Source organism: Cetorhinus maximus, chromosome 5, assembly GCF_964194155.1.
Source record: "Cetorhinus maximus chromosome 5, sCetMax3.hap1.1, whole genome shotgun sequence".
Lineage (NCBI taxonomy): Eukaryota > Metazoa > Chordata > Chondrichthyes > Lamniformes > Cetorhinidae > Cetorhinus > Cetorhinus maximus.
The window spans coordinates 16,466,618-16,492,776 of NC_135883.1; the positions used below are offsets into that span (position 1 = coordinate 16,466,618).

Here is a 26,159-nt window from a genome sequence, read left to right on the forward strand (position 1 = left end):
TGATAGGGCCTTTATGGATTTACAATTTCCAAAGCCCGATTTGTGGAGGTCTGGATGCCGTGTCTCCCAATTCCTCTCTGCTTGTTTGAACGCCTGCCAGGAGTTAAAACTGGTCCTCATGTTTGTCATAACTTGTTATATACTACAGCTGCCTCAGTGGACAGATTTCCCGGAAATGCTGTCACTTACATGGTTAACAAAAAAGCTGAAAGGTTATATTTTTCACGATGACAAATGATGTTCTGTTTGACAAACGATGTTCTGTTTTGACTGACGGTGGTTGAAATGAATGCAAACAGCTTGTGAAAAATTCAGCTTAAAGAACAGGAAGTTTTGATCTTTCCATTAAAATAAGTCTTTTGAACCGATGCCCCTCTTTTTCAATTCTTGAACAGAGTGCTTTTCAATATGTTAAAGCTGCTCAACAGATCTGTGTTGGAAGCGTTGAGAATGACAACATCATCTGGTGCCATGTAAAGTCATTTCTCAGAGGTTGGATTTTAGATTGCATTTATGAACTAATACATAGGGTGCCCAGAATTGTCACAAGGCTACACCATTCTTAACCTAAGCACACAGCATTGGATATTGTCCCAGAAGAAAAATATTTCATGCTACCATGCTGATGAACCTCGTACTATGAGCACAGACGAATCCATGAACTATTTGAAAGAGGCCGTTTGTATGAATAACTATTTTACAAGCATGCGGTTGAGTTTATTAAGCCTGAGTATATTTATAAATGTCTCCTCACATATGTGAAAGACTACTTGCAATTGCCAATACTTGAAAGGCCTCTTTATATTTTGTATGTACAGTTATTGTTGCATCAGCAGTGAGAAACCATGGCACAGTAAAGTTCAATTTATTCTCAAATGTTATGAACTGTGCTCATCATTAAGTAATCTGTTCTTGACTGGGTGTCGTTCTTGTGCTTAACTTGAGTTTTCACTTGTCTGGGCATTAAATGAATTGTCTTAATAATCCGGAACAATATCAACCACTCCTGTTGTTAGTTCTGCAGGAACACAAGGTAATAATCATAAACCATTGCACTGCTTGAATTAATCTTTCATCTTTCTTCTCTTCACCATCACAGTTCAGTACACACAGCAGTAGTCATCACATGAACATTAGAGAACAGTATTAAGTCCAATTAGTTCACCAGTAGGGGTTTAGTGTAGTTCTATGCAATGACATACATATCCAGTGGAGTCATGTACGTGTGATACATGCCACAAAAACCTGAATAAATTGTAGTTTCTATCTTTGTTATTTCACATAATGGCCCAGAACTTCCAACCTCTAGATAGTTGAAGACCGGATGTACTCCTCAAAATGCGCTACGGGAACCCTTGGCAGTCCCAACGCACTGGCTCTGTGGGAATTGCCTGGAAAGTGTGAACTTCTGATGGGCAATTCCCCTGCTCCCCGGGACCCTCCGAAAAGTCTCCAACTCTTGAGTTAGAATCAGACTTCAGACAGTTCTGATTTACTTACCTGAACAGTTACCCAGGAAATGTTACGCAGAAAAATCCTAGCCGAACATCTTGGTAACTATACAATTGACCCCCCTGACTCCCCCCTTGAACCCCTAACTACCACCTGACTCCTTCCATACTGCCCCAACTCACCCACCTGATCATTTGACTCAACCTGACTAGACCCCACCACTCGACTCGCCCCCGCCACCCCACTCCTCCCCCAACCCGACATGATTAGCTCTCACCACCCAACTCCCCATGACCTCTGACAACCCCCAAACCCCCGACTCACCCCAACTTGACCTGACTACCCTCCACCAGTCCCCCATGTGCCCCCAACCCTCCCTGACCTTCCGACTCCCCCCGGCCTGATCTGACTAGCCCCACTGCCCTACTACCCCCCGACCCACCCTCTCCCTGACTCCGCCAACTCCCCCTCCAAACCGACCTAACCCAACCTCATCACCCTATCCAGCAAACACCCTACCCACCTACGAGCCTACCCATCTACCACCCTACCCAACTGCTACCCTACCCTCTTACCCATTTACCTCATCCACTCTATCTCCTTACACACCTACACATTCACCCATACACTCATTCATTAACACACTGAGAAGATTTGGGACAATTAAACTCTGACTTACCTGAATATAGCAGCTGGTGCCTTAAAGAGGGGTGTGGCTTTGGCACAGATTCTCTCTGCTGCTCTCTCCAAGGTTTCCGGCACTGGGTTCTGCAGGATCCTCCATTGGAAAATTGGCCCGAAAAATCGGAGGAAGGTAAGTGGGTAATTTTTTGTTGGTTTTGACTCTGATTGGAAGATTTGGGACAATATCGAGGAGCGAGAAAACACACACATAATACTTGCATTTTCCTATAGTCACTGATTGTGTTCAGGTTGGCAGGAAATCAAAAATTCGCAAACCTGGAACTGAAAATATAGAATGAAAACACAAATCAATCATTCACATACAATACTTTTATTGAGATGACATTTAATCTGCTTATGAATTAAATTAATAATTTAAAGTAATTAGGGCTTATGTACTCAGGTTATCAATTGTCCATTTCACTATTAAGATTGTGTTGCTAGTGTTAATGCCTGATATGGAACTAGGTAGATGATGGAAACAGTAAATGTTAATTCATTCAAATGTAAATTTAATAACTTCCTTTCAGCAATTAACATTTTGGGATATAGTATATGAGTAATTTGAGCTATGATATAGTGTAAATTTAGCATTTTTGGGAAGAAGAGGTAACTTTGGACAGAGCATGGTGTGGTTGGGCACAGTGGTGTAGCGGTAATATCACTAGACTAACAATCTAGATACCTAGGCAAATTGGCTGTGAACATGATTTTAAATCTCACAATGACAATTAATAAAAAATCAGGAATTGAAAACTAATCTCTGTAATAGTGACCATGAAGCTATTATTGATTGTCCTGAAAACTCAACTTGTTCACAATGTACTTGAGGGAAGGAAATCTGGTCTGGCCTTCATATCACTCTGGATCCACAACAATATGGCTGACTCTTAACTACCCTCTGAAACGACTGAGCAAGTCGCTCAGTTCAAGGATAATTAGGGGTGGGTAACCAATATTGGCTTTGCTAGTGATGCCCACATCCCATTAAAGAATACATTTTTAAAAATGGTTCCCAAAGTTCTCTGCCACAGGTCTTTTCTTTCGATCATACCTGGGCTTGTTGTAGACTAATTAATAGAGATCAATTGCTAAAATTAGTCAACAACTCTATTATCATTGTATCATCTGACTTTTTTGGATCATAGAGGGTAAACTAGAAGGACTTCAATCTTTCATCCTCTTACAATTCCAATGTTCCTAATATTGGTTCACCAATTCTGATACAAAATTTATCAAAGCAGTCAATGTTCTATGCTGGAGGATTATAAATATTAATCAAGTCTAATATTAGGAATTTGGGTGAAATTAAATTAACTCATGCTGCGCATTGAAAATCACTCTGTAACACCAAAAGACTGAATTCCAAAAGGTCAGAATACCCTTATTAACACCAGGCAGAATTTACAAGACAGAATGAGCAGAATTTTCCTGTTGGCATGTGGGGGCGGGCCCCGCACGCATGAGTGTAAAATGATGCGCGGGGAGGTTGGGCGAGCATCCTGACGTCACAGCGTGCCATCTCGATATTTCGTTGGGCGGGCGAGTGATGGTCTGCGATGCACGCCCGTCATTAATTACCTGGCCATTTAAGGCCCTTGAGGCGCCAATTAACCACAATATTTTGGCGCCCGTGCAATCTTCAGGTCGGCGCATGGGTGCAACGGGCAGGCGGGTAGGACACATTTGTATAAACCTCATCCACGGGCAGGAGAAGAGGGCTCAGTGAGGTCACGACTGTGCTCTGTCAAATATTGGTGTTTCAAAGTTACTGATACTTACCTGTGTAATCTGCAATACTCCAAAACACATACCAGCTGCTTGGTCTGGACCCACAACCTTCAGGTCAGCACTCTGCAGTGAGGAATCTTTTTTGGGCCTGCATGTTTCAGGAAGCCTTCCCTTAGCCTGGGAATGGGAGCTGAACTCTCCACTTGAGGAACCTACTCTGAGGAGGAAGGGAGGGCTAAAAGGGGGAGGAGGCCAGGGGTGCACATTCAGCCTCCGGGGGAGCCACCTTTTGGAGGTCAGGCACAGGCACAAGGGGTGTAGGGCTGAGAGGTAGTCCAAGGCGAAAAAGTCGCAGAAAAAAGCGCCACTATCCTGCTGCCAGGGTTTACAGGCAGCGCAGCAGTTACCTCAATATGACTGAGGTGCAGTGCCGAAGGAGGCTCTGACTGTCAAGGGAGACAGTCAACTATATCTGTCAGGTGATTGGGCCTGAGATCTCCGCTAACTGTGTGGGTGGGCACCCCATGCCAGTGAGTCCAAAGGGCACAGCTGGGATTAGGCCAGCCAGACACAGTGAGCCAGAGGCTTCGCGGCCATTGCTGGCTTCCGCCACGTCCAGGGTGCAATTGACTGTACACATGTGGCCATCAAGGCACCAGCGGGTGAGCCCGGTACCTTCGTCAACCGGAAGGGATTCCACTTCATGAACGTGCAGATAGTGTGTGATCACAGGATGCTGATTCTACAAGTCTGTGCAAGGTACCCAGGCAGCTCCCACGACATCTACATCCTCAGACACTCCCAGGTGCCGGGGCTCTTCAGTGCTCCAGCCCGGCTGGATGGATGGCTGCTGGGTGACAAGGGCTATCCCCTCAGAAGGTGGCTCATGATGCCTCTCCGCCATCCAAGAACAGAAGCTGAGCAGTGGTACAATAGGAGCCACACCTCCACAAGGGCTGTGGTGGAGAGATCCATTGGTCTTCTCAAGGTGTGCTTCCGATGCCTGGACCACACAGGGGGCGCACTCCTATACCCCCCAGAGTGTGTGTCACTGATAGTGGTTGCATGCTGCGCTCTCCACAATCTTGCGCTGGAAAGGGGGGTACGCAGTGGATGATGAAGACGTAGACACAGTGGCTGTGGCTGCACACGATGAGTTCAGCAGTGAGTCCGAGGATGAGCATGCACAGGGAAATGCTGAGGGGGTAGACACTGACCCAGACATACTCCAAGGAGGCAGGAACACCCGGGAGGCTTTAATCCAATGAACCTTCAGCTAGCACACCACATATGGACCTCCAGGACAAGCTTGGGCTGTATGTTCTATATTCGGGACCTAAGTGCAAAATCTGCTTGGTTAGGAACATTAACTAAGGCCCTTGTTAATAAATCTGAATGTCCCACAAAGCACACATTGCATTATTGGAAACCACCCACCTGCAGCACAAAAGCCATGGTGACATGTTTGAATTTAATATTGCAACCAAAGAAACTTAATGAAACAAAATGAAAAAGGTTTTAAGAATCACAGCAACTCATAAAGGACTCATTGCAGGCCAACACAAAAGCACCAATGCTAAAACAGTGTGCGTGAGGTGCCTTATGTTTACGTTTTCAGATGCTACGTCTTGGTTCTGACCCCTCGCTGGGAGTGGTATCTGAGACAGCCTGCTGGCTCTGCTGTTCTGTTGGCCTTGATGACCTTGGCAGTCGTCCTCTGGCCCGTGGAGCCTGTGCTGGCCCCGCCTGGGAGGGAGCTGCCAGTTCACAGCTGGCATCTCCCCAGTCGTTGCAGCCTCTCCAGATGCTACAGTCACTGGCAGAGGGGCGGAGGAGCAGCTGCCCTCATCCGGAGCTCCCTGAGAGGAGCCTGCAGAGATGACAGGCAAATACATACTTTGGCTCTGTCTTCACAAAGGAGGACACAAATAACATACCAGAACTGTTGGGGAATACAGGGTTTAGTGAGAGGGAGGAACTGAAAGAAATCAGTTATATCATGGGTTATATCATGGAGATGCAGCCATGAAACTTTAAAAGCATCTGATGCTTTGTCTGGCTTCAACATCTGAGCCCTTCAGGAGCTCAGCGTCACTGGTCACAGTTGCTGAAGAGATGGGGGCCAGCCACACCTTAAGGGTGCTGAGGTCAGAATGACAGAACTCTGTGACGCCTGCCCACAACATTCTGGCAGCAATGACAAGCACCATCGAGGTGCAGGCATCAGTAATGTGTCCAGGGAGTGTGAGGCTGGACCATCACTTTGGTCTTAAGGCTGCACAGAGCACAGGGAAGAGGTCCTGGACTGAGACACCTGCCTTTACCTTGTGCAGAAAGGTTTCACATCTGAGTGACACGAACACTGCTCATCAGAACAAGGAGCCATTGGCAGGGGGACATTCTTGGGAGTTTATTTACAATAGTGAACATTATGTACAAGTGATTAACACCCTTGCCCAGGCTGTGCAATTACAGCTTCTTAACCTTCCTAACGCTGCCGCTATGTTTTGGTGCTCCCCCGACATCCACACCAGAGGTGGGGGCAGGCAGCTGACTGCTACGCCCTGTCTGAGATGACCTTGGCGGGCAACCTCTGGAGAGCTGTGACCTGGAGAGCCTCGGGGTCCTGCTGTGTGGCAGTGGCATCCTCCTCGGCCTGTGGAGCTGGAGCTGCTGAGCTCCCAGGAAGAAAGGAATCGGATGGGCCAGACACTCCCAGAGTCACCTGGATGGATAGCCCCAGGGTGGGCACCTGCTGATCCTCCTCCATATGGGTGTCCAAGATCCCCTGGCTGATTCCTTGAGGAGAAGGGGTAGTGGGAATGAGATTGGGCTGCCCTACACCCCTCTTGTGTACGCACTGTTGGAGTCCAACTATGGCATCAGCGATGGAGTTCAGCCCGCACAGCAGTGCAGGAGCGAAGTCCTGGACCAAGGTTTCCATGACCTCGGTGCGTTGGCATGCCGGCGCTATCATCTCAGCCTGAAGGCGGGCAGGCTCCTGCATCGTGCCTTGCAATCTGAGGAGTGCAGTGGCCAGCTGGATGTTTTCAAAGTCCGTGAGGACCTGGATATCCTCAGTCTGTGACCTCTCCCTCTTATTGTGCCCCAGCTTGTCCTGCATGAAAAGAGATGGAGCGAGTGTAAGCAGGATGCCTGCCAGGCCAGATGAAAAGTATGTGTGGGTGGGGAGTGGTCTCATGGATTTGTTGAGGACAATGAAGTAGTTTGTCTGAGAGAGTGAATGGTGATGTCCCTTGAACTGGCAGTGAGTGAGGGCCCTGGGGATGTGTGATGGGTTTGTGTGTGTGTGAGTTGGGAGTGATGAGAAGAGTGACATCCAGGCGGAACGGAGGAGATCATTCATCCTGTAGCGGCACTGGGTGGCAGTTCGCTTTTGTAGGGCAGTTGTGCTGACCACCACTGCTACCAGCTCCCAAGCCACATTAGTGATGTTGCTGCCCATCCTGCGACCAGAGTAGGGGTAGAGGGTATCATGATGGACCTCCACTGGGTCCAAAGGGCACTTGAGGGGCACATTATTGAACCTGGGGGCTGCAGTCTTCTTGCCTTTTGGGGACATCCTGTCTCCTGTGCAGCAGTCATGGGCTGGAAACACTGAGAGTTGTGCATGTGGCTGCATTTTAAATATGGCGCCCGGCTGATGAAGCAGCGAGGTGATGGTGTGGCCGTCGAATGAGAACTCGCCTGCCATGTTTCCCGGGAATGCATAATTAATTTGGCAGGTTTGGGACGATGCGGGGTGAAAAGCCACCACTGTGACCAGCGGGTACACCGTCATTTTACCCACCCATTACCGCACATGCTGCAAATGAAGGGACTTTTCCACCCCAAATCTAGAATTGAGCCCGTCTCATTGGGCTTACTATGCACTGGCTGGAAAAGTCCCCTTGTAAGCAGTTTAAGACTTTTGTGCCCTTTTTGCTCTTCACACGGGTCGTATCCCAATTGATACTCGGGTTGTTGACATATCCAACTATTACCGCCATATTGTTTTTGCACTCAGAATTTTGCCTACATTTTCCCTTCCACTATTTGGGGGTCGATAGTACACTCCCAGCAGTGTGGCTGTCCCTTCTTTATTTCTGAGCTTAACCCATATGGCCTCGTTTGATGCTTCATTTAGTATGTTATCCCTCCTCACAGCTGTATTGGATTATTTAACCAATAGTACTACGCCCCCCACCTTTTTTATCCCGCTCTTATCCTGCCTGAAAACTTTATATCTAAGGATGTTGAGCTGCCATTTTTGCCCCTCTTTAAGCCAAGTTTCCGGTATGGCTTTGATATCATGCTGCCCTGTGTCTATCTGTGCCCTCAGCTCATCGGCTTTATTTACTATGATCCCTGCATTTACATATACACCCTTTAACACTGCCACATTCCTGTGCGGTCCACTTTTTAACCTGTGCTTCTTCTGTCTTTCAGAGTTACTCACTAATTCTCCATCTCCCATTCCCTGCTCTGAATTTGCCCCCAGTTTCCCAGCCCCCTGCCATCCTGCGACCAGAGTGGGGGTTAGTTTAAACCGGACCCCCTCCACCAACCCCCCTTCTGCCTCCCCCTCCCCCTCCCCCTCCCCAATAGCATTAGCAAATCTCCCTCGAGGATATTCGTCCCAGTCTTGTTCAGGTGTAGGCGGTCTGGCTTGTACAAGTCCCACCTTCCCCAGAACCGGTCCTAATGCCTCAGAAATCTGATGCCCTCCCTCCTACACCAACTTTTCAGCCATGTGTTCAATTGCTCGATTTTTCTATTTCTCTACTCACTTGCACGTGGGACTCGGCGTAACCCTAAGATTACTGCTTTAGAGTTCCTGCTTTTCAATCTCCTTTCTAGCTCACTAAAATCTGCTTCCAGGATTTCATCCCCTTTCCTACTGAAGTCATTGGTACCAACGTGGACCACGACCTCTGGCTGATCACCCTCCCCGAGAAGAATGCTTCCTGACATGCTTGACCCGGGCACCAGGGAGGCAACATACCATCATGGAGTCACGCCTATGGCCACAGAAACACTTTGTCTGTTCCCCTAGCTAACAAATCCCCTGACACTACTGCCCTTCTCCTCTTCTTCTTCCCCTCCTATACAGCAGAGCTGCCTGTGGTGCCACAAACCTGACTCTGACTGCGCTCCTCTGAGGAACCAAAACCCTCGCCAGTATCCAAAACGGAAAACCGATTGGTGAATGGGATCCCAGGGGACTCTTGCACTAGCTGCCAAGTTCTTTTTGGGGGCCTGGTTGTCACCAATTCCCTTTCTGCCTCCAGGCTCCCAAGCTGCAGTGTGACCACCCCTCTGAACATGCTATCCACGTAGCTCTCACCCTCATAGATATGCCACAGCAACTCCAACTGCCGCTCAAACTCTGAAACCCAGAGCTCTGTGTTCTGCAGCTGGTGACACTTCCTGAACATGTAGTCATCTAGGACAGTGGTAGTGTCCAGGACTTCCCACATATTACAGGACATGCATTCCACACAACTGGGCTGTCCTGCCACAGCTTCAATTTACTTCCCTTATTTTAACTTTATTTTACTTTGGTTTACTTATACTACTTTATTTTACATGGTCTTAACTTAACTTCCCTATTGCTTGTGTTTCTTACTGAAATCTAAGCAGCTCCTTCTTTTAAAGAGAATGTGTTTTTCTAATTTTCAGCTGAAGACCCTCCCGAACTGCAGTTTCTCACCAACCGATGAACTTATCTTTCTGCTTTGATATCACTCCTGGCTGTTTTCAAAACTCGGTCCTCCTGTGCAGCTTTTGAAATCCTGGTCACCTGGGGGCTGAGGAAAAGAAAAGAGCACCTCCCTCCCCTCCTCACCAAACACCCTTCTCACCAAACTCATAGTAATTCACTCTGTGCCAGTGCACTGCGTGAGAGTGCACTGAATCTCTCTTATTTATATAACTGAGATTCAGATAAAGCTGGCAGTTACAAAACCAGGTTAGGCCAGTGACTTAATTTGCTGGTCTCACCTGCTCTCCAGTAGAGATTTTGATTTGCTCTAAGAAACTTAAAACTTAAAAACAGTAAATTTAAGTAAAATGCTAAATTGCAAGCAAGCAGTACTAGATTTTATAAAAGATTAACTTTAAAATTAACATTTCACTTCCTTCTCACCAAACTTGCAGTAGTTCCACTCAGTGCCAGTGCACTCCACAATGCACTAAATGTGCTCATCCTGCACTGAATCATTCTATGATTCTATGAAGAAGCATCCTTTGGTCCAAGCCTGATGCAGACGTAATACCCTTTATATATTCAAACAAGGGTTCGAGCCCTTGCTTAATGTCCCTGCTGCAAGATTGGTCTGCACTGAGGTGGCCAGCACCATTATGGAATGCAGAATGCCTGCAGCTAAAATCTAAGTTACCCACTTGAACGTCGAGCTTCGAATACTATTTTTGATCCCACAATAAACCTCACTTCTGATTGACACTTCTCCCAACTCCCTGGTTCTGTGATCGTTGACGCCCCCCTCTGAGTTTCAGTGAGATTGGTTGACACACAGTGTTACTGATGTCTGGGTGGGCTGTTGAGAAATCTATGGACTCTGTCCTGGTTGCATGTGCCATTTATTGTGTTGTGCGGTGTGTTTGAACACAGTTGGCTTATATCTCATATTTACCCTGAATGTTGGAGTATAAGATAGATATTTTAAATTGTTTTATCTTTCTGATTTTGTATAGGAAAGTTTAACACCCCAAAAGAGGGAACTCCCAAATATCTAGGCCCTTGTCTCGCTTTTCAGCAAGTTTGGAGTTTTAGTAATCATATGTTTACATTAAGTAAGTAATGAAAGCTATATTTACCTCACGGAAGAGCAGAAGTGGGAACTTCAATTCCCAACGGATCTCGAAACTTTTGTGCATGCGCAAACTGGGAGGAGGCACATGCGCAGTTCTGTAAATTTTACGTTCTTTGAACCCAGCGCACCTCTGCATGAAGAAAAATTGGCAGGAAAACCCAGGGTTAGGTGACCGGGAGCGGAATGTGATGGAAGACTAGTGTTTTAGATGGGGGACAGGGAGAGGTCCCAAAAGAAGGGCCCTAGAAAGGGGTCAGGGACGGGAAAAGGTCCCAGCTCAGTTAAAGAGAGAGGAGCAGAGAAATAGCTCCAAAAAGGGAAAGTGCTGTGGGCAGCAGGCTTTAAGTGAAGAATGCAGCTGAAAGTTGATGACTCTGTGCCGCGGGCCATTGGGGCAAAGGTACCTCTTTGGAGCAGTAGCATTCTGCTCAGTGCAGCTGAAGAGTTGAGGTTGTGTTTACGAGTTGGTGCTTAAGTGCATACTCAGGAATCCAAGGGAACAGAATGTCGGGAGATGAGATTGGATCCCTGCAGGGTGGGCCATCTTGATGCTGTCCAAGTTGTTAATTGAAGGGGGCTCAGAAGAAGTCCTGAAGACCCAAGTTGAAGTTGGTGACTCCTTGCTGTGGGTCACTGGGGCAAAGGTACCCCTTTGGAGCAATAGTGTTCTGCTCGGTGTGACTGAAGAGCTAAAGTTGTGCTTTTGAGTCAGCACTTGAGTGTATACTCAGGATTCCAGGGGAACAGAATCTCTGGAGACAAAATTGAAACCCTGTGAGGTGGGCCATAATTGATGCCGTCCGAGTGGGAGCGACTTATGGAGAGAATTCCAAGGCGAGATCTTCAAAGTTGAAGACTGGACTCCCTCATGAGAGAGACAGAGTTTTAGTGAGATTGGTTGACACACAGTGTTACTGATGTCTGGGCTGTTGAAAAATCTCTGGACTCTGTCCTGGTTGCATTTGCCATTTAGTGTGTAGTGTGGTGTGTTTGAACACAGTTGGCTTATATCTCATATTTACCCTGAATGTTGGAGTATAAGATAGATATTGTAAATTGTTTTATCTTCCTGATTTTGTATAGGAAAGTTTAATTTTGTTCAATATCCCTGGAATCGTGTGGCTTTATTCACTGAACAAGTTTATTAAATCTCAAACTTTGCCTACTTTAAGCAAAATGTTGTTGCTCCCTACTGAATCTTACCAAAATCTTGGGATCTGGTCAAGGATCATAACGACCTTGTAGCTTCTTTTCATGATGCGGACCATTTTAAAAAAGTATATTCCACTTTCATCTTTGCAATGCCTTCTGTGCTATTGACACTTTCAGAGCAATGTTGGGCAGTTAGTGGTTTTTAGACATTTTGTTGACCATTCTGTGCAATCATGGTCCAGCCTTTGTTTTATACCAGGGAAGCATTTTAGTTTTCAAGAAATAATTTGAAAATATACAACAAAGTCCTCGAAAAACATCTGAAAATAGACAGAAAATTGATGCCAAATCTAGTTTTAATATAAGTCAGCAACTTTATCTCCTCAAACCGAGTTTCCGGCCATTACATGAAAGCAAATTGTTATTTATGGGTAAATACTTGAACTTTGAGTGTATTTGTAGAGCAACACAGTAAAATGTAAGTGGTAAACATGAATAATGTCAACTAATATCTGATTGACTGCTGGCAGTGAATTAACATTCCATTTGCTGCAACATGCAATGTTTGCTGCTTGTGGCTACAGAACTGACAAATCCATCTTAATGTCCAGCAATCCAAATGTATCTCAATAGTTTTAAGTACTTTAAGTGATTAGATTAAAGCCAGTTGTTATTTAAAGATGAATAGAGCAAATGGCTATTTTCAGGAAAACATTTCACCTTGCTAAGGACGATGGTAGCCATTGTAGAGCAACATAATGAATATAACTGTGTGAGTATTGCATTTTATGGATGGCATACATGGAAGGCATTGTTATTCAAATCAGTGAGCTGATATTTTCTGTATTGTTATCAAACTATTTACCACAGGAAGCAATTGTGGCACAGCTGGATCAATGAAGATTTTGACATTTCATCAGCCAATTGATGATTGAAGCACGGGTTCAGAATTGCATTGTGAGTGTTGTTATTTTTTTTTAATCTCACGAAAGAAACCACGTCCTCAGGAATACTTTATCCCGAAGCCACTTGCAGCTTCTGCAGCCGGTGGTAAATTATGATGAATATTCTAATCACATTTTTTTTTTGTTAAAAGAGGAATAATTAAAATTTAGATGACAGATTACTTTTGAAGTGCTTTCTTCTATTCTCCAGCAACTGTTGATTGAGCTGCTGCGTATCTTTTAGCATTTTCTATGGGGGAGTGGGTGGCAGTGTTTCAAATTAAATTCTCCTTTACAAATAGTCGTTGGGCAGTACAGAACTTGAATATTGCTGAAAAAAGAGACATGCCAGAGCTTTTTGTCTTGCACTCATCAGGACGCTTTGCAAGAATATTAATACAAGGGGAAAACAACAATTCATACTGTGTGAGGAGAGTTATACCCATTAGAGTCCACTTGTCAACCAATCAGCACTCTCTTCTCATAGAGTATAAATTGTTGTTTTCCCCTTGTATTGGTATTCTTCCAAACTGTCCTGATGAGTGCAAGATGAAAAGCTTTGACACGTCTCTTTTTCCAGCAATACCCAAATTCTCCTTTGTTAAGAGTTATTTTTATTGAAGTGTGTACTCAATCTGGTGAGGGTCTTTATTCTATTTACAGCATTGAGGATCAGCATCAAGCGCTCTCAAGTTTGCTACAGCTCAGTCGGATTCAGATTTTTACTCTGACCTGCCCTCAGAGCAGTGCTCCCCATGATATTTCCTCCATTTTCCATGTTGGGCCTCTTGCTGTTCTCTGAGCGAGCTTTCCAGTGAATTTAGTGATAATGGTTAGGATAATTAGGATAGGGCTTGTACTGGGGACTTGGCATCAACTGTCCAGGCAGCAACCGTACTGCTCCTGGCTGACTATCCTCTAGGCTATTTTGTATGTATTTTTAAAATGTTGGACATCCAGTATTCCTCACTGTCCTTTTAAATGAATGACAAAGGGGATACTTGTCTGTGCTACCACCAAACGAGATTCCTTGATGTCAGCATGTCCTCAGAGAATTATCCCTAAATTGTGTTTTCATTTGCTCCAGTTCCTCTGACTTTAAAAATTTCTTTTGCAAACACCATTTGCTTCTTTTGCTTTTTATCTGAGAGCAACATAATAGTTCATTAACTTAACAGGTCCAGTGCATGAATTAACTGTTCAGATGTTTATCCATTTCTATTTCATTGACTTCCGTGATATGTGGAGCTTGTTCTCACATGTATTTCAAACCACTTCATGCAACCAATGATTTTAAGGTACAGAGACTGTTGTTAAGCCAGCAAAATAAAGCAGACCTTATACACATATCAAAATCTCACAAACAAGGTGATGAGTAACCAATTGGTCTGGCCGAGGGAGGAACATGAAGGGCATGTAGAGAACACCAAGATCTTCAAATTACACTCTGAAAAAAGAGACATATTGAAGCTATTCATCTTGTAACCATCAGGACACTTCACAAGAATACCGATATAAGAGGAAACAACAATTTATACTGTATGAGAATAGAGTGCTGATTGGTTGGCAAGTGGACTCTGATTGGTAGAGGCGTTGCTATGGAGAATGTACCAATTGATGGCGACTGACAGTTAACCGCCAAGCGTTGTTTGAAATTCAAACCAGGCAGCTTGATTCGGATTGGCCAAGGCATTGCCCTGAGAATGAGTCAGAAAATGGCTATCATTTATTTTGCTTAGCTGAAACAGGCACAATATGTGTACATGTTCTTTCTTTCTGCAGAGAACAGGGCCCTTTGTATCAGCCGGGCTTGCGGTGTGGCACATTTCCGTGTACTGGATGCTACCTATATTAATACACAGGCCCTTGTTCTTTGCAGACAGAAAGAACATTTTGTTTTAGTTTTGGATTTCCAGCATCCGCAGTAGTTTTTTGTTTTTATATCTGTGTTTAATTGACTGCCACTCCTCTTCAAGAAATGCCTTCCTTGAAGAAGTATTGCTCTGTTCTCGGACAGGATTTCTGCCTGTCTCTTCTGCCTTGTTCACCTTCATTGCTTTCCATTTCTCTCCTGGTGTTTGACAAGGTGTTTACTAAAACCCGCTTTCAATAATATCACCACCTTTAACACCTCCCTGTTCCTTTGTCTGTAACATCTTTTGATCATTTGTATCACTGCTTGCTTGTCCCTACAACCATCACCCCCCCAACTTCTCCCCACCCCCCACCACCCCCCGACCTTAAACCAGCTTATATTTCACCCCTCTCCTAACTTCACTCAGTTCTGCTGAAGGGTCATGAGGACTCGAAACGTCAACTCTTTTCTTCTCCGCCGATGCTGCCAGACCTGCTGAGTTTTTCCAGGTAATTTTGTTTTTGATGTGTACACATTGTGTCTGTTTCAGCTAAACAAAATAAATGATTGTCCTTTGTTGATTCATTCCTCAGGACAATGCTCTGACCAATCAGGGTCAAGCTACCTGGTTTAAATTTATAACAATGATTTGGCATTTACCTGTCAGTCACCATCAGTGATGCATTTTCCATGGCAATGCCTCTACCAATCAGAGTCCATTTGCCAACCAATCAGCACTCTCTCCTCGCTCAGCAAAAATTGTTCTTTTCCCTTATATTAGATCTCTTGTGAAGTGCTCTGATGAGTGCAAGACGAAAAGTTTTGACATGTCTCTTTTTCTCAACATTACTCAAGTTCTGTACTACCAAACGTCTAAATTATACCCTAGGATCTTTAATGTCCGGAAAACACCAGAGCTAGCACATAGGACTTCAATTTATTATGCGGATAGATGTCAGAGATCCAGATGGCATGTAAAGTTCAGCTTGCCTGCTATAACTTCATTAGAAGAACTGCTGATAAGTGGAAAAATCCCTTTGGAAATTCACTCTTGCTTTCCTTTTTTTCACAAAAGATATTAATCAAACGTTCTTGCATGAAAGAATAGCTATCATACTTTTACTTCTCACGGTATTGTGAGAGCTACATTGCAACCACAAAATACGTGCCCATTTGATGTGGAGGGTGTTTGCTGATGGGCTTCATTGTCTGTCTCCACAGAGGCCCTTCAATTTAGTGCAATTGAAGATCTATCATTTTCATCATTTCATCCTTGCCACATCAACACTAAATGGAACATCTGTCATTATAACACCAAGTGATTTTCAACGAGCACAAGATGTTTGATTGCATTTAAGAATAAGCATAAATTTGCAATCTATTTTCCTTTCAGGTTATTATTATTGCAGGAACTTTCTCTGTCATATTTTGTTCAGGGGTTTGTCTCACATTTTATGTTTTAACCCTGAAAAGAGGGAGACATATATTTATATAGCTACTTTGCACATCTCTCAACAACATGAAAATGCTTCACACACAATAGTAAATTACTTTTGAGTTACATCCATTATGCAGCAGCTATTTAATGCCCAGATGATTCTATTGATGAGTTGAATGACCAATGGAGCTATTTTAGTATCTATTGTTGTTCAGGACACTCTGTGTCCTCTTTTTGTTCTTTGAATACTGTCAAGCGATCTTTAGGTCCAATTGAAGTATCAGAAGCAGCAGACACCAAGTGCTTTAGGTTTAATTTTTCATGTAAAGTTTGGCACCTCTGGCAAGATCATCCTCTGTGTCCTAGATTGTGCGCTCAAATCTTGTAAAATGAGTGTGTTTGGTTTGGGTGCAAAGTAAAAATGTTTTACATTTCAAACCCCCACCCTGCCCTGCCTCCAAATCACCCACTTACTGTTTGAACTGGGGAACAAGAGACAGGTAACTAATCTCCTGTCAGGAGGCTGGTCAGTGCCTGACAAAGTGGCTGGGTCCCTCTACTTCATAAATGTATTTATTTTTAACCAATATCGGTGGGAATTCTCAGGGCTTAGGAATCACGATCGGCAAAAGGAAGTGTGAAGGGCTGGAACCATAAGGTAGGTGTATTTACAGCGCTGTTCATGTGCCAAGAGGAACAGAAGTGATTCCCCTAGGCCCAACAGCTTACCTCTGTGTCCCCAAGATCCCTGACCTCTCACCCCAATCTTTGACTGCTTCAGTCCGATCTCTGATTTTCCCTCTGATTCCCCCCACCTCGCTCTCTCTTAGACTGTTTTGGACATAGGACTTCCGGAAAACCTACCTTGCCAGGTTTCCTGTCTGGAAACCATACCATTAATCTGCCACCCAACCCTGACCCGCTCTCTTCATGATCCTGAGTAAATATCAGACCCTCAATAACAGGATTTTTTTTCTCTGCTTGCTGGTGATTTTCTTCATAGTCCAATAGCCTTGCAGCATTCACCAATCCAGTTCACCAACATGAAACATGGTCACTTAGATGAGGTACTGGAGAGGTGATGTAGCCATGGGATCATATTCTGCAGCCTTTCAACAACAAAACCAGAAAAAACTTTTGTAACTGTCAGCTTGTCTTCTACTCCATTACTGAAGAGCTCAGTAAGTCCAGTGATGGAAACAATGAACCAGCAGTTTTAAAAGGAAAGGATTGTAAGCTAGGAGAACAATTACAGTGGTAATGCAGGGAAAGGCAACAGCCAAATTGTGTACAGCAAGGTCCAAATAGTCATTTGGTAGCACCGAACTTGAGCATTGCTGAAAAAAGAGACATGTTGAAGCTTTTCACCTTGCACTTGCATGCGGGATTGGGTGTTGCCTCCCTGGTGCCAGGGTCAAGGATGTCAGGGAGTGGCTGCAGGACACTCTTCTGGGGGAGGGTGATCAGACAGAGGCTGTGGTCCACGTTGGTACCTAAGAATTAGTATTTTTGCAAGTGTCCTGTGAGTGAAAGATGAAGAGCTTTGACATGTCTCTTTTTTTCAACAATACAGTAATATCACACAGATAATATGAGATAAATCAGCAGATAATCTGCTCTAATGATTTTGGCTAAGAGAACAGATATGGCTTCAGTTTAATGTCACAAAAGTTCCAATGGTGCATGACTTCTTCATTAAACAGTGAGTCTGGACTATGTGCTTACGTCTCTGGACTTAAACCCACAAGTTTCTGGCTTAAAGGCAAGAGTGCTAACAGTCCAACCAAGGCTGAAATATATAACAAAGGTTTGCAAAATGTTACTGGAATTGGCTGGAATTGAGATTACAGGAACTGCTTGTGGCCCCCCATTCCTAACCCAAGCAGAAACAACAGCAGCATGAGCAACATGAGATATATTTTCCGCCTGGTCTCCATTCAGTTAATGGAAGGCCAAGAAATTTGAGGATATGAATTCATCAATCCAAAAGTAATTTTCTCCAGTGCTCTCAATAGCTGGCAGGAGATTCCTTCAGGGAGTACGCTGTGCAGCAAGTAAGCAAAAGGCCAGATCTTATGTAAACAGCCCCGAGTGCAGTGGGGAAGCTGGTAGCAGGTCAGAAGCTCATTTGTAACTGAAGCAGAATTTGCTGTGACTCTTTAACTCAACCATGACATTAGCGTCCTGCTTCACCAACAATCAGAGAGGGTGCGTGGGGTGACTGGCCAGATCTGTCAAAGAAAAGACTTCTGGTTAAAGGGGGCCTGGTAGTGGTCAGAATGGCTGAACTGTGCATTTATTCCTGTAGCTTCTATGTAGCAGCTACAGGAATGGAAAGTCGACCTGGGGAGGCTGTCCCAGGTTTCTTACTCTTATCTGGAGGTTCTGCTTAAGAATCTAAGAGACAGAAATGAAGTGATGTTTCCCAAGGATGGGAGGAAGAGGCCAGCCTTTCTAACCAAACAAGAGGAAGTAACCATCAGGAGTGTGGCCACTTGAACCTAGAATCAGGACACCGAGAGTTCCAAGGACCTCAGCAACACAGGAAAGGTGAGTGGGGGGATAACACTTTCAGATACCAAACCACCCACTCTGACTTTCCCAGAATTCCCCTGCACAGCAACCTCAGGCTAACGCACTTTACGGCTCCATTAATTTCTCTATCTCCAGGCCCCTCCCATCTGAACAGCCCACACTCACATTCATTGTTACGCCTTCACACACCAATGCCTCAAACTCACCCTCTATAAATGTCCTTCCCTCACCTCAACACATTTCTCACACTCATAACTCTTGGCTCCTTTTCCCTTGCAGGAGGAGAGAGTGCACAAGCGCAGAGAGAATCAGAGAGCAGGGTGGGGTGGGGATCCGTGGGGTGGTCCTCCAGCAACAGCCACCCTGACAATCAAGAGCAATGCACGTCCACCAGCTCCACCAGGAAAGAGGTTTCCTTCCAGGAGGCTGCAAATGTCCATAGTGACCTGTTGCGAGAGGCTGAGAACCCTGAGGCACTGATGCACAGACATCGAGAGAGCCGACCCTCTGCCTGTAGATCCTGTGTTGGTGGGGGGGCGGGGGTCTCACCTCCTTCCAGTTCTCGGTGTCCACCCCCTCTTCCCTGTGGGAGGGCAAGTGACTGAGGAGAAGGCAGCTGCTGCTGCTGCTGGTAATGCTCCCGTTGCTGTGCTGTTGGTGTTGGTGTTGTTGCTCCTCTTGTTCCTTATCACAAGCACAAGGTGGAGCGGCAGGAGCTGAGGACAGGCTGCAGCAGTGAAGGCTGACAGCAGGGAAGTGCAGACAAGGTGACTGAAGTCAAGGACAGACGAACTGACTTCCAAGAAATTGGAGATCGCCTGTCAAGCAGTGAAATCACACATACCGGGAAACATTCAGGATGAAGGGTTTTGACAGGAGAGATACTGAGACGTTAGGAGGAATTTTCCGAGCCCGTTGGTAGAGGGCGTGATAGGTGGTGTGCGTGGAAAATATGGCGGGACCTGCTTCACGTCGGCGGGAAGGCAGCTCGCCATCTTCCGCTCATCCCACTGACAGTGGGCCGTGTTTCCCACCATCAGTCGGTGTGGCGCTAGTTATAACATATCGGCATATAATTATAAACTGACCAGGCCTCTGCAACTGAGACAGATCAGGCGCAGCCACAGTGATATGATTGGGGTCAGGCTCCTAGCCTGCCCACCCATGCAAGCAACAGGGAGGCACCAAAGGACCACCAAATGCTCCATACCTGACAGTGGGCCGTGTTTCCCGCCATAAGTCAATGGGGCGCTAGTTATAACATATCGGCATTTAATTAAAAGGCCATCCCACCAGGCTCTTGGAACCCCACCATATCCATGTCCATCCATGTCGGCGGGAAAGCACCCCGACGTGTTTCACAACAGCGCACACCACTACCCCCCGGCACAGACTTTGAGTCCACCACCGCTTTACTGGACCGCGGAGCAGTTGGACTGCACACATTGTACCAACTCCTTGCCAACACTGGCCATGTAGCAGCCACTGCTGGAGGTGCTTACAGCCCCTTCCAATCTCAACATCCTGGTTTGGACCAATGTTCCCCATGTCGCAGGTTGACAGGGCAGCCATGCAGCGCACTCATCTCTGGCCATCCGAGGGGTGACCAGCACTCTAAAGGGAAGCATTAAGGGGCGGTCACACAGGACCAGGAAAGGTGCTAAGTACACCCATGATAACCACGTCTCTCTCTTTCATGCTGCAGGAGGATCATGGATCCTGGTGACTTGGCTGTATGCCTGATGGCCTACAGAGACTGTAGAAGACAGAGGAGGGAGTGACTGAGGCACTTTACCATGCAAAGGCAGGAGCAGCAACCTCATGAAGAAGGGGCAGCAGTGGCTCCCAGACACGCTGGCCAGGAGCAATAGTGAGCTGTGGCTGGTCTGCGCCTAGCGACACCCAGGGTCTAAAGACGCCACCTGCCATCTTTGCAGATGACTAGGAACCAGTGTCATCGATGACAGTGCATGTCTAGCGACCTGGTGGCTCATATCTGCCACTTACTGCAGGACTTGGCACCAAGGGGACATGGAGGGCATCCACTGCCAGTGACTGTGAAAGTGACCACATCGCTCAATTTCTGTGCCAGTGGCTCCTTTTAGTGCTCCGCAGATGACTCTGTGAGATTTCACAATCTTCCAACAACAAATGCATCCATGAGGATACAGATACCATCTTCTTCATGGCACACATGGAACATTGTACATTTCGCCTGGGACCCGGACAGCCAGGATACAATGGCCCTGATCTCAGGATTCCCACAGGTACTAGATGTGATTGACTGAACCCATGTGGCGCTCAGGTCTCTGTCGCAACACACGGTGGCTTCCACTCACTGAATGTGCAGCTGGTGTACGACCAGCAGAAACACATCCTGCAGGTATGCGCACGGTTTCCAGGGAGTGTGTGCAACGTCTACATCCTGAATCATTCGCAGATCCCTGCAGTCTTCTAGGGTCCACAGAAGCTGCAGTGTTGGCTCCTTGGGGACAGGGCTACGCACAGAGGCTGTGGCTGATGACACCCGTGCGGTGGCCTCAGACTGCAGCAGAGCGACGCTATAACGAGGCTGATGCTGCAGCTCGCAACTTGGTGGAGCAAACCATTGGGATGCTGAAAATGAGATTCTGGTGCCTGGACCTGTCCGGTGGAGCCCTGCAATACAGTCCGCAGAGGGTGTCATGCATCGTCATCACCTGCTGCGCCCTTTACAACCTGGCGCTGCAATGAGGGGAGGAGCTAGCTGAGGAGGAGATGGAAGAGCTGCATGTCTCCTAACCCTAACCCTAACCCTAACCCTAACCCTAACCCTAATGAGATACACTGACGGGCATGAGGGTGAGGGGGTCCTTGGTGGTGATGGTGACGGGGTTGTGACTCTCACACTGGTTAGATGAGGCAGGCGCGCTTGGGAGGCACATGTAGCTGGTAGATTTGTGGAGGATGATGACGACATGCAGTGAAGCAACCCCATAGATACTTACATCACAGTTGTGAAATTTTGACTCCAGTCTGGCTTATCTCAGCGCCAACACCCTCTGTGAGAGTGCTCCTGTCATGAAGATGCAGTGGAGGCCCTAATAATTCTCAATTGCAGGGGATCGATGACATGCAGTGAGGATACTCCATAGATCTTTACATAGCCTCTGAGAATGTCTGACTCCTGTCTGGCCGAGGGCAGCTCGCTTGCGCTCCATGATCAGGGCCACCTCAGAGATGCAGCAATGAAACTTTAGATGCATCTGATGCTGTGTCCGCCTTCAACACCTCAGCCCTTCAGGAGCTGATGCACAGCGTCACTGGTCACAGATGCTGGTGTGATGGGAGCCAGCCCCACCTTAAAGGTGCTGAGAGCACACAGAGAGAATGAGAGAACTCTGTGATACCTGCCCACTACATTGTGGCAGCAATGACCAGAACCGCCGAGGTGCAGGTATCAGTAATGTTTCCAGGGAGTGTGAGGCTGGACCATCACTTTGGTCTGAAGGTTGCACAGAGCACAGGGAAGAGGCCCTGGACTGAGACACCTGCCTTTTATCTTGTGCAGAAAGGTTTCACATCTGAGTGACAAGAACACTGCTCATCAGAACAAGGAGTCACTGGCAGGGAGACATTCTTAGGACTTCATTGACAATAGTGAACAGTATGTACAAGTGATCAACACCCGGGCCCAGGCTGTGCAACTACTTTTACCTAACTTTCCTAACCCTGCCGCTACGTCTTGGTGTTCCCCGGATATTCACAGCAGAGGTGGAGGCAGCCTGCTGACTGTGATGCCCTGTCTGTGGTGGCTTTGGCAGGCATCCTCTGGAGGGCTGAGACTTGGTGAGCCCCGTCCTGCTTTCGGGGTCCTGCTGTGTGGCAGTGGCACCCTCCTCGGCCTGTGAAGCTGGATCTGCGGAGGTCACAGGAAGTGGGGATTCGGGTGGGCCGGTCACTCCCAGAGTTACCTGGATGTAGCGTGCACCTGCTGATCCTCCTCCCTATAGGTGCCTGAGGGCCCCTGGCTGACTGTGAGTGGAAGAGTGAGATCGAGCTGCCCAGCACCCCTCTCGCGTACACACTGTTGGAAGCCAACTATGGCATCAGCGATAGAGTTAAGCCCGCACAGCAGCGCAGGAGTGATGACCTGGACCAAGGTCTCCATGGTGGCCGCCATCCTGCCAGTGTTGACCTCGGTGCATTGCAATGCCGGTACTAGCACCTCAGCCTGAGAACAGACGGACTCCTCCATCCTGCCTTGCAATCTGAGGAGTGCAGCGGACATCCCTTCCTGATGTTCCCGAGCTTGCCTTTGCAGCTCCAGCAACTGTGACATGACCAAGTCCAGAGGCTCATCATCTGACTCGGACTCAGCACTATTCCGGCCTCCAGCAGTGCTCTGAGTGCCGGGGACCTGGGAATTCCCTGCCTCCGTCTGCTGTGGATCAGACAGTGCGATGTGTTCACCAGAATGTGATCCCAAGGCTACTCTAAAGCTAGGTCACACCGAGGTGTATGTCTCTGCGCTGGTGGAGGGTGTGGGTGAGCGCTGTGACAAGTGTTCAGGGAGGGTGCCCCCAGATTCTTCTTCAGAGGTTTCTTGATTGGAGGCCCTGGGTCATTGACTCTGTCGGCTGCTTCCCAGATGTGCCTGTGAAAGCAAGGGGAGATAATTAGTGCTGGGCAGTGGCCTGTGAAACAGGACACATCACTCATGCCATGGTTGTCTGATGGATGTTGCACTGCTGGATCTTCACTTGGTTGAGCAGCGTCAGCACAGAACCAGTCCCGGTCATCGCCGGCCAGCTGGATGGCTCTGTTTTCAAATGCTGTCAGAACTTTGAATTCCAGCATCCCTCTACCTGTCTGCAACCTTTCCCTCCTGTTGTGAGCCAGTTTGCCCTGCATGGATAGAGATGGGGAGTGTGTATCAGGACGCTTGCCAGGCCAGATGATAAGGATGCCTGGCCTGTGTGGGTGGTGAGTGGTCCCATGGACGGGATGAGGACAATGATGGTGAGTATGAGAGAGTGAATGGTGATGTCCCTTGCACTGGCAGTGAGTGAGGGCCCTGTGGGTGTGTGGTGGGTTTGTGAGTGTGTGCTTTGGGAGTGATGAGAAGAGTGAATTACCCTGGCAGAATGGAGGAGATCCTTCATCCTTTTGCGGCACTGGGTGGCTGTCCTCCTCTGCAGGGCATTCGCACTGACCACCACTGCCACAGCTTACCAAGCCGGGTTGGTGACTTTGCTGCCCATCCTGCGGCCAGAGTGGGGGGTAGAGCAAATCCCGGTGATCCTCCATGGCATCCAGCAGTCGCTTGAGGGACCCGGCGTTGACGGGGGGGGCGCGCAGTGGGGCTGCAGTCTTTTATCCTTTGCTGGCCATGCCTCCCAGGCACCAGTGGTGAGCTGGTGGCGATGAGCGCTTTGCTGGCGGCTGCCTTTTAAAGATGGCGGCCGGTGTGATGCAACAGCGGAGTTAATGGCAGGTGGGTGAATGAAAGCCCGCTCACCATGGAAATGGCGTGTTTCGTGGGAGCAAATAAATAATGAGGCGGGATTGGGCCGATACGGCGTGAAAACCTACCTTTCTCGTCGGCGGGTAGGACTCCATTTTACCCGCCCGCCACCGCACTCAGTGCAATTCTGGGAAAGTTCCGCCCATTGTTTCCCCTGACTGGGAATCTAGAACAAGATGACACAGTCTCAAGATAAGGGGCTGATCATTTAGGATTGAAATGAAGAGAAACTTCTTCATTCAAAGGATTATAGGTCATTGGAATTCTCTACCCCAGAGGGTTCTGGATGCTCCATCGTTGAATATATTCAAAGCTGAGATTCCTGTGCTCTCAGAAACAAGGTATTTGCGGAATGGGCAGGAAAGTAGAGTTGAAGCTGAAGATCAGCTATGATCGTATTGAATGGCAGTGCAGGTTAAAAGAGCCACATGCTCCTGTTTCTTATTTCTAAACACCTCAGAAGAAACGCTGTAAGCACCAGCCTCTGACCTGGGCAGGGTTGCAGTGATTCCGTGTCACTATTTGAAAGCTTCCCAGCCTCTCAGTTTCACTGAAGTTGTACCCCTTGCTGTGCTCTTACCCTGCTGATCTGGGAGGGGTCTACGCAGTTCTAGAAACTCGTGCACAGGCTTTTAAAGGCAGAGTGTAGAGTTAAATCAGAGTTAACTGCCGCTTTGCATATTTTAATGACTTACCCAACAGCTCATTAGCAGTCCCCCACTCGCCTTCACCCCTTCCCAGCCCAAACCCGGAAGTGGCCGGGATCATATTCAGTTTCCAACATGACGTCTCTCCTTGGGGTCTGTAATCCCTCACCTCACGCACCCAAACCCATTTTTCCTCGGCAGTTAAAATTCTGCCATGTAGAAACATAGTAAAATAGGAGCAGGAGTAGGTCATTCGGCCCTTCGAGCCTGCTCCGCCATTCAATATGATCGTGGCTGATCCTCCATCTCAACGCCATACTCCCGCGCTCTCCCCATATCCCTGATGCCTTTAGGAGTGTAGGAATCTATCTATTTCCTTCTTAAATATATTCAGTGGCTTGGCCTCAACAACAGTAGAGAATTCCATAGGTTCACCACCCTCTGAGCGAAGGCTTCTCCTCATCTCAGTCCCTAATGGCCTACCCCATATCCTGAGATTGTAATCCCTTGTTTTAGACCCCAGCCAGAGGAAATATCATCCCTGCATCCAGCCTGTCCAGCCCTGTCAGGGTTTTATAGGTTTCAATGAGATCCCCTCTCTCTTCTAAATTCAAGTGAATACAAGCCTAGTCAGTCCAATCTCTCCTCATATAACAATCTTGCCATCCCAGGAATCAGTCTGGTGAACCTTCGCTGCACTCCATCTATGGAAAGTAAATCCTTTCTTAAGTAAGGAGACCAAAACTACCCACAATACTCCAGGTGTTGTCTCATCAAGGCCCTGTATAGCTACAGTAAGACATCCTTTCTCCTGTACTCAGGTCCTCTTACAATGAAGGCCAACTTTAAAGGAACATAAAAGAGGACTGTAAAAGTTTCTATAACTATGCAAGTAGAAAAGGATTAGTAAAGACAAATGTAGGTCCCTTACAGTCCAAAACAGACGAATTTAGAAGAGCAATTAGACGACTATTTTATTTCTGTCTTCATGGAGGAAGACACAAATAACTTCCCAGAAATATTATTTGCCATTTGCCTTCTTAACTGCTTACTGCACTTGCATGCTTGCTTTCAATAGTTCGTGTGCAAGGACACCCAGGTCCCTTTATACATCAACATTTCCTAATTTATCACCATTTAAATAATACTCTGCAATTCTGTTTTTCCTACCAAAGTGGATAACTTCAAACTTATCCACATTATGCCTTATCTTCCATGTGTCTACCCACTCACTCACCTTGTCTAAATCATTTTGTCTAAATCACCTTGAAGCCTCTTAACAACTCACATTTTCACCAGGTTTTGTGTCATCAGCAAACTTGGAAATGTTATATTTGGTTCCCTCGCCCAAATCATTGATATATATTGCAAATAGCTGA

General features: G+C 46.8%; 1 long non-coding RNA gene across 1 annotated transcript in view; it reads right to left on the reverse strand.

Moving 5' to 3' along the window:
- Positions 1 to 808: 808 nt before the first annotated feature.
- Positions 809 to 26,159, reverse strand: part of LOC144680277 (uncharacterized) — a 65,751-nt gene continuing 40,400 nt past the window's right edge. The window contains exons 3-4 of the long non-coding RNA XR_013576516.1: positions 2,132 to 2,418; positions 809 to 1,018 (exon numbers count right to left, since the gene is read on the reverse strand). This is a non-coding gene — a long non-coding RNA (uncharacterized LOC144680277). The remainder of the gene's footprint in view (positions 1,019 to 2,131; positions 2,419 to 26,159) is intronic.